Source organism: Pteropus medius, unplaced genomic scaffold (assembly GCF_902729225.1).
Source record: "Pteropus medius unplaced genomic scaffold, Ma_sr-lr_union100, whole genome shotgun sequence".
NCBI lineage: Eukaryota > Metazoa > Chordata > Mammalia > Chiroptera > Pteropodidae > Pteropus > Pteropus medius.
Window position 1 is genome coordinate 525420 of NW_024340695.1, and position 9382 is coordinate 534801.

General features: G+C 36.1%; 1 pseudogene; it reads right to left on the bottom strand.

Moving 5' to 3' along the window:
* Positions 1 to 6301: 6301 nt before the first annotated feature.
* On the bottom strand, positions 6302 to 6420 carry LOC120604182 (uncharacterized; annotated as a pseudogene).
* Between the last annotated feature and the right edge of the window lie 2962 nt (positions 6421 to 9382).

Genomic DNA, 9382 nt, shown 5'->3' on the forward strand with positions numbered 1-9382 from the left:
TAACAAATACATTCAGAAAATGTAAGAAGTAAAACAGAACTCCCAACTGGAGTGAGAACTATTAAACCCTCACAGACATTTTTGTTTGTGGCCAATTAGTGACTTTCCAATAAGGGTTATCTTTTGAAATCTGGTTTCTTCTCTTCAAAATTAAACCCCAGTTATGTCTTAAAAAGGAAGGGCTCCACCATTCTGTCTATCATGACTCTCTATAAACTTTCACGAAGGAAAAGGAGAGTGTTTCTGAGAGTCTTGGATTGGTCACCAAGGTGATTTTGCAGTTGAATTTACATTCTCTGCACTTTCTCCTGTAATATTTCCTAAAATAAATTTTATTTCCTAAAATAAATTCTAAAATAAAGCCTAAAATAAATTCTATATTGAGAACTCAATAGAATCAGAAATCTTCCTTGAAACTGAGAAGTCTCAACTCTTCATGTTAATACAATATAATATTCATAGTGTTTACAAGTGACTTTTAAGTTTCATATTATTAACCATAACTGATAATCTCTTTGGTTCATCAGACTTTGGTTTTGTGAAATGTTTGAGCATATTCTGCTATCGAGAGAGGACAACCAATGCAGCTGAAGACAAAAAGTAACCAATCTATCTGGATGTATCATGTACATTATCTGTACCTGCCAAAGTGCAAGGAGCTGTAGGGGATACAGCAGATGACACAACCCCTGTCTAAGAGAAATTGAAGTCTGGAAGGAGATTCTTAAGCAAAAGGTATTAGCATGTTTGGAGGCAGAGTTTTCAGTTGCAGTCACAATAGCTAATGGGGAGAGAAAGGAAGGCAAGAAACAATTCTCAGATGTCAGAAGACATAAGTAACTGTACAATATTAAAGTCTTATTTTGAACATAACACTCTTTGAATTTACTTTTAGAAATTAACACTCATCACATTTTGCTTTTTAAATGGCTGCAGCTTCCTTTTGGCATTGTCATGAGTTGATCCCCTTATATCTCATATCTGTCTCCTAAGGACCCAGGAGCTTAGATAATGAGTGTTTGCAGGTATCACCAGTAATTACTACCCTCCTCACTTGATAGATCTGCTCTGCTGTAGGGCAGGTGAGGGGTTAGCAGAGACCTCCATTATCAGAAATAATTAGCCATTTAGCCAGAGGGTAAGGCTTAGTGGCCTAACTGTGGGCTTTACTCATCCAGGTGGGATCAGGGGCTCTACTCTCTAGGCAACCTGTTCAACCTCATTATCTCAGAACCAGCAAGTTCGCCATTTGTGTCTTTTGGCTAAAAATTTTTCTTCTCACAAGAATCTTTAAAAAGTCACCAGAGTACCAGCTAGGGGAGGTATACCTCACTTTGGAGGCACATGAACAGTTGCCTTCTTCTTTAAGGTACTCAGTGGTGTTGTCCTACAGTACTTCTTGCAGTGCTTGGTTTCCTGGTTTGACTGCTTCAACAGAGATGCTTAGGGTGCCTGAACGACTACACTGCAAGAACAGCAGAAGAGGGATAACAGTGGGCAGCCTGTGGGATAGCCAATGGGAGAGACATGCCATATGTATTAACTCTCCAAGGACAGAGAAAATAAAAAGTGAGGTCACAATGGAACTCCAAATTGAAAGACATAAGGGCAGACATGCTGAGATACAGTAGTTCATATAGGATAAAGCTGCTTCTCACATGGACATTTCTCTACAGGCTGCTCCAGGGCAAGTAGTCACTTATTTAATGAATACTAATCATGTTTTACACCAGCATTCTCCAACAGAAATAAAATGTACATGGCATATGTGATTTAAAATTTTTTAGCAGCCACACTAAAGAAGTGAAAAGAAGCAGGTAAAATTAGCTTTAATAATGAATTTTATTTAACCCAATATATTTAAAATATTATTGTAGCATGCATTTAATATAAAAATTTTTAATAAGTTATTTTACATTAGTTTTTTCTGTACTAGGTCTTCAAAATTTCAGGTGAATTTGGTCTAGCTACATTTCAAATGCTCCATTAGCCACATGTGGCATGTAACTTCCATATTGGACAGTGCCACCCTAAGACATGGCTTAATAGGCTACCTAATCTTCTGTATGAATAAATGAATTGTTATTACTGAATGAACTGTATTACTGAACAGTGATAACCACAAAAACTAGCCCCCCGACCCTTCACACACTGAATAAGACCAACCAGCCAAAAAACCATTAAGAACAACAGGCTATGTTCTCATCAAATTTGAATTGATTATAATGGGGTCTGGAGGTGGGCCTTGGTGAGTTAGACAATTCTTCCTCATAGAAGCTTCAGTAAAGGTTTTGTGATTAAACTATTCCCATCAGCTCAGCTCCATATGGCGTGCTCAGGAGTAACGATAGCAATGTATTAATTTATCTCTGTTTGGACGTCCTGGTAAGTGAGATAGGGAAGGCCAGCTACTGTTTTCTATAATCGGGCAGCCACAGAGGTCCCTCACACTCAGTGGGAGAAGACTAAGTCAAATTTTTTTTTCTTTCTGTTCTACACTGAGATTCAGCCCAGATTAGTTGGTCTGTCGATCAGGATCTATATGCCCCTGTGCCTTGGTTGAGAGATGGCATGTTGTTGGAATCACTTGAGAGGTGAAAATGGTGACAGAATTTGGAATAAAGGATGTTTGAGTGAATGAAAAATGGTTGTTGGCTTGTTATCCTTGTTTCTCCCCATACCAAAATAACCAAAGTGGATATTTTGAACTAATTTTAAAAGCATTTGGAGAAAGAGGAGGTTTTCTAGGCAAGCTGTTATAGCACTAATTTGCCAGGCACCATTGTTCTTCCTCAGAAAACCCATATAATATAAAATGACAAACTTGGTTTTAGTACTGTTACTGAGTAAGAATTTGATTTGTAGCAAGACATGTTCCCCATTTACAGGTGATTTTTTGGTTTTGTTTTCCTGTGATAAAAGTAATTTTATAGAAAACTGGAAAACTTCAGATAAGTATTAAGAAAAAAATACAAAACATTCATTTTCTCACCATCCAGTGATGTACAAATGTGATGTTAACAGTTATTATTTTCTTGAGTTTTTTCTCTGCAAATGTAAATACATTTAAGAGTTGGTATTATATATAATTTGTGTTCTTTATGAGAAAGCATAAATACTTTATCATGTTTTAAATCATTCTTTATAGACTATACATTTACAGAATATGTTATATGACAATTCTTTCCCTTGTTGTTGGGCTTTGAAGTTTTTTCTAATATTTCCTAAATGATGTGCAGAAAATTTTTTGATTAAAATCTTAAATAGCTTGGTTTAAAAATCATTATTTGGCATCTGTAGTGAAATAATAAGCTGTAAGGAGAAGATAAAATAAAAAATGGTTTTATTTCATAACCTTTGCCTTGTATCTAGGAACTTTTCACTAGAGTTGTGCTGTGTGTTGAATGAAACAATTACCAATTGTATGCAGATCAATAAGAATTTTTTTTTCCTGATCACGGGCTCTTTGAGTTTTTGGACACAACAATGGTGGACAGTATATATCAAGAGAAAAGCATGCCTTCTGCACTCCAGATTATGACATACTCTGCCTCATACTCATGATATCTTATTGGTGGTACTTATTCTTACAATGGCATTTGGATCTTAAATGCACTTTTTCTGGAAAAATTTATTTGTAAAAAATGTTGATCACATGGACTAAATGGCAAGACACTTGTATTTATCCTTTTCATTATGGAAAATTTCAAATAGATATAAAATAAACAGAATTATATAATAATACTCATATACCCATCACACAGCTTCAACAATTATTAATATTCAGACATTCTTGCTTCTCTATAATTTTATCAAGTCCACTTGATACATGCCTGTTACATCTCTATCATGATATAGAACATTTCTATCTTCTCAGAAAATTCCCTCATGTTCTTTTCCATGCAATCTTCCTGCCCATCCCTGTCTCCCAAAAGGCAATCACCATTCTGATAATTTTTGCCTTAGATTTGCTTTGCCTATTTTAGAATTTCATGTAAATGGAATCATATAGTATGTACTCTTTGTATCCAGTTTCTCCCTGTGCATAAGATTCATCGCTGCTGTTGCATGTATCAGTAAGTAGTTTTGTTCATTTTTAATGTTGAGTAGTATTCTGTTATAGAAATATAACGCAATTTGTTCATTCATCCTCCTACTGATATTTGGATTATTCCCAGTTCAGCTATGAGCATGCTTGTATAAATCTTAGTGTGAACATATGTTTTCAATTCTCTTGGGTAAATATGCAGTAGATTTGCTGGGTCAAAGGGTAGGTATATTTTAACTTTAAAAGAAACTGCCAACACTTTTTCCATTCTTATCAGCCATGTATGACATTTCCGGTTGTTACATATCCTTGCCAACATTTGCTGTTGTCAGTCTTTTTAATTTTAGCCATTCTGGTGGGTGTGTAATGGTATCTCGTGGTTTTATTTTGCTTTTGCCTGATGACTAGAAATATCGAGCATATTGTTTTTTTCATGGGTTTACTGTCCATTTGTGAGGTGTCTGTTCAAGAAAGACTTTTTTTAGAACTGCTGAACTAAGCTTACGTCCTAGGCAGTTTTTCTTTGACTGTGCTTGGGCACAGGCTTGAAGTATATTTCTCAAATCAGACTGCATAAGAAAGCTCTGCAGGATCACAGCTTGCGTTTATGCTTTGTTTTAGATTTCTCTTCCATTTGGAGGCCCTCTTCCAACTCTCTTGGATCACTCATTTCATAGTACTTACCTTCTGTGATTTCTCATTTGGCTGGGATTGTGTATCCCTTTGCTTTTGCTCTGTCTGCTTAGGGCAAAGTTCACTGGGAAGAAACCATTGCCAAGATTCTTAGTGCTATATAGCTTTAACTCATAATACGTTAGCATCTTTAAAAGTCCACTGAGAGCTCAGGATCCTATTCTAATCCAGAGTCATGAGAACTAAAAATACCTCAAAGAACTCTATTTTGAAACATTGGAATTGAATCAAGAAGTAATATATTTGGGGATTGCCAAGTGACACCAACATTATTCAAAGAAACTTAAGAGCATTTAGAGAAAGGTTGTGATTTATATCTAAATCACTGTGCTTATGCTCCAAGCTAAATAATGTTCCCCAAACTCTGGTGAAGGATAAGATTTAAAAAAAAAATTTCCAATTCATCATGGAACAATACTTTTATAAATGAAAAATGTTAAACTAAAAAGCTTCTGCTCGGCAAAAGAAACCGTCAACAAGGTAAAGAGACAACCATCCGAATGGGAAAATATGTTTGCAAGCAACACCTCCAATAAGGGCCTAATATCCAAAATATATAAAGAACTCATATGACTCAATAACAACAAAAAAACAAACAGTCCAATTAAAAAATGGGCAGAGGACCTGAACAGACACTTCTCCCTAGAGGACATACAAATGGCCAACAAATACATGAAAAGATGCTCCACACCGCTAGCTATTAGGGAAATGCAAATCAAAACCACAATGAGATACCATCTCATACCTGTTAGAATGGCTATAATCAACAAGACAAGTAATAACAAATGTTGGAGAGGATGTGGAGAAATAGGAACCCTCATATACTGTTGGTGGGACTGCAAATTGGTACAGCCACTATGGAAAGTGGTATGGAGGTTCTTCAAAAAACTAAGAATTAACCTATCATGAAATCCAGCAATCCCTCTACTGGGTATTTATCCTAAAGACTTGAAAACTCATATTCGAAAAGATATTTGCACACCAATGTACATAGCAGCGTTATTCACAGTGGCCAGGACATGGAAGCAACCAAAGTGTCCTATGATTGGATAAAGAAGCTGTGGTACATATACACAGTGGAATATTACTCAGCCATAAGAAGAGATGAAAGATTGCCATTTGCAACAACATTGGTGGACCTTGAAATAATCATACTAAGCGAAATAAGCCAGACAGAAAAGGTTGAAAATCATATGATATGACATATGTGGGATATAAACCTAAAAGCAACAAATGAACAGGACAAACAAATAGAGACTCATGGACATAGACAATGGACTAGTCGTTACCAGAAGGGAAAGGAGAGGGGGAAAATAAAAAAACAAAATGTTAAAAAATTATGTATATATATATTATGAAAAAAAGAATAAACTGGCATTAAAAAAAAAGAAAAATAAATAAATAAATAAAAATGTTGCAGCGATGTCAGCTTGCCATGAAGGTTCCTTCCTTCCTCCCTTCCTTCTTTCCTTCCTTCTTTTAAAGCGAGGCAACCTTTGGTTGATCTCACAGATTGCAAGGACCTTGTCAGTTTACAATCCTTAATTTTTTTATTTTTTATGCCTATGGCACCTTGTCTTCCCAGGTGTTCTCCCATCCAAGTACTAACCAGGCCCCACCCTGCTTAGCTTCTGAGATCAGACGGGATTGGGCTTGTTTAGGGTGGCATGGCAGTAGACGTCATGAAGGTTTCTAGGCACTTACTTTCCATTTATCCTCACAGACAGTTAATAGTTCACAGACTGGAGTCAATCTGTGGGCCACTCTTTGAGCAGCCTTGATTCACAGCACTGACTCTGGAGCCAGACTTCTCAAGTTTGAATCCCGATTTCATTCACTTGTCAGCTGGGTAACCTGAGGAAGTTTTTGTCTGTTTCCTCATATGTAAAATGGAGATAATGTTGATAATAATAATATCTGTTTCATAGAATATTGGCAAATATTAAATGAGTTAACATATGGGAGGCACAACAGTGCCCAGCATATAAGTGCTGTGAAGGGGTCAGTTACTATTATACTGTTTCCTAAGTCTTATATCAGCCAGGACACTTTCAGTTATAACTAACAGAAACTCATTTCAAGTTAAACAAAAAAGGCATATGTTGGTATTTGTAACCAGGTGCTCACATGTTATCTAAATCTGATACTCCATTTCTTTCTTCTGTGTAGTCTCTGCTCTCAGATGGGCTCTCTCTGTGAGGGCCAAGAGGGCTACCAGCTGCTCCCAATTTATATCTTACCAGCTTAGTAACCCAGTAGAAAGAGAGTCTCACCTTCTTACTTTCCCCAATATTAGGTCGTTACTTTCATCGACCTGACTTGGTTCATGTCATAGCCCACCAGGACCATAAGAACTGAGAATTCAGGACAGGTAACCCTCTAATGAAAAATGCAGAGCTGTTACCCAAATAAGAGAGAATTGTTGTTTTTGTTAAATAATTGAGGAAATGGGTTATAATCTACTAATATTTTGGGATGAATAATGTTTTTGATCCATGATGGAGCTTTTAGAAAATGATGTCCCACAAGAGAGGAATACCAGTTCTTCCCTGGGAAAAACTTCTAGTATATGAAGTAGAAGGGTGCACATAGCAACTTAATAAAAATTGTAATTTGAGTCTTCTAAAATGTGGTCTTAACAACAGAATATAGTGTGTGTTAGAAATATTTAGTAAAAATGCCTTTATAAAATTAGCCAACATGAACCAGAAGAGGATAACCTCTCACCAATGAGAAATTTAAATAGTCTTATTGTGGAAAAACTGAGTCCAGTGGTCATATATGGGGCACCTGCAACGTGAAGGAAAAAAGACATTGACATTTTGCTCAAAGCATATGAGAAGGTGAGTGGGTGCCCCTTCCATTGCATCATGTGTTGGGAAAGTTTGTGCTGAAAACTCTATGAGTTCTTTGTATGATGTGATGGAGGAAATGATCAGAGTTGTGAATGTTCTTCTCATTTCTGCCCTTAATGCTTGCCACATTATGAAAGATTGGGAAGAAATTGATTGATGCAGGGTGTGGAAACAGTTTATTTTTCTGCAGGCTGATGGCTAGGTCATGGAAATTGGTTGGAAAGAAGGAATTTTTTGAGCTGATTTCTTAGAGTAAGGGCTTTAGGGCATTAAGGGGCTCTTAGAGACCCAAATTATTAGATCCTAGCGACTCAAAAGATTGTACTTCCTTATGATGAAAGAAGACATGTGAATACAACCAACTTGAAATTACAGAGGGTAAAAACAAGACTTGCTGATAGGGTTAAGAATATGTAGGTGTGCACACTTACATACCATAGGTAACTGGATATTATATTTATTTTCTACTACTGAATTGTTTTGAGCTTCCCAAAATTACAAAATTTGAAGAACTACAAGGCTGTTTAATAGGGATAAAGACCCATTTGTAGATCGAATTCATAAATTTTGATCCATTTGAATCCTACTTTAAATTTCTGCAGCGGTCAATTGGAATATAAACCTTAGTGTATATCTGAATTATCACACTGAAAATATTGCATGATTTTTCAAGCATGATTTAAGACTCTTTGCTACTCAAAATGTGGTCCTTTGACCAGCATCAAAGGTATAACCTAGGAACTTATTAGAAATGTAGAATCTCAGCCTATCTTCCTTTCTTGCAGAACTACTTGTCAGGATCTGCACTTTGATGAGATTCTCAAGTACTTTCAATGCATATTATAGTTTGAGAACATTAGCATATGTTTTCACTACCTGAGATGATGATTAAATGGAACTGCTTTAGAAACTGCCAAGATTATATATTTTTGAATATTTAACAAGTAATATTTTATTAGTGTTATCAGTGAGAACTTATGTGACTCCCCCTTCCTCCATTCCTCTGCATATACATTCACTGTGATCATTAACAAAAAAATTGGGATGCATTGGCCACCATGAAACCTCTTTGGTTGTAGCTATTTGGATACATGTCTTATCTTTCCTTTTAGATTCTAAGGTAGTCACACACATTTTATTACAAGTTATTGTACAAGTTATAAGTAACTTGAGGAAGAAACTATTAAAGATACTTAAGTACAATTTCCAGGGATTCAAAGCAGGGAGAAGAGAGATCACTCCTGATTAGTGTGGAAAAACAGGCAACTGAGTTTGATGTTGGGAAAGACATTTCCGACAGCGGAATCATGGATAGAGACTCAGAAGAGTATAAGGATGGTAAAAGTTCATGGAATAAGGAACACTCTAATTTGGCAGTTACATAATAAGGTATTAACAAAGTAGATGTGGGATTTAATTTTTGGAAAGTAAGTTAAGGTCATTGTTTGGAGATTATTTAATAATAAGATGAGGAGTTTAAGCTTTATTATTTGGGCAGTTAAGAACTGGAAGGTTTAGGGAGTAACATGACCAGAGCTCCGTCTTGGGAAAATTTATCTGGCAAAAAGACTTTGGAAGTATGGAAGGTGGGAAAAAATGAAGGAAAGAAGACACTGAGATTATCTAAGTGGTGGAAGTGAAAATGGAAGAGAGAGAACAGATTAAAGGTCCACCAAGGATTTAAACTATGAGAGTAATAGTAGGAACAAAAAGAAAGGGGAGAATGTGAGAAATGTTGGGGAGATTGAATCCATAGGATTTGACAATCTCTTGGGTCTTAAGGACT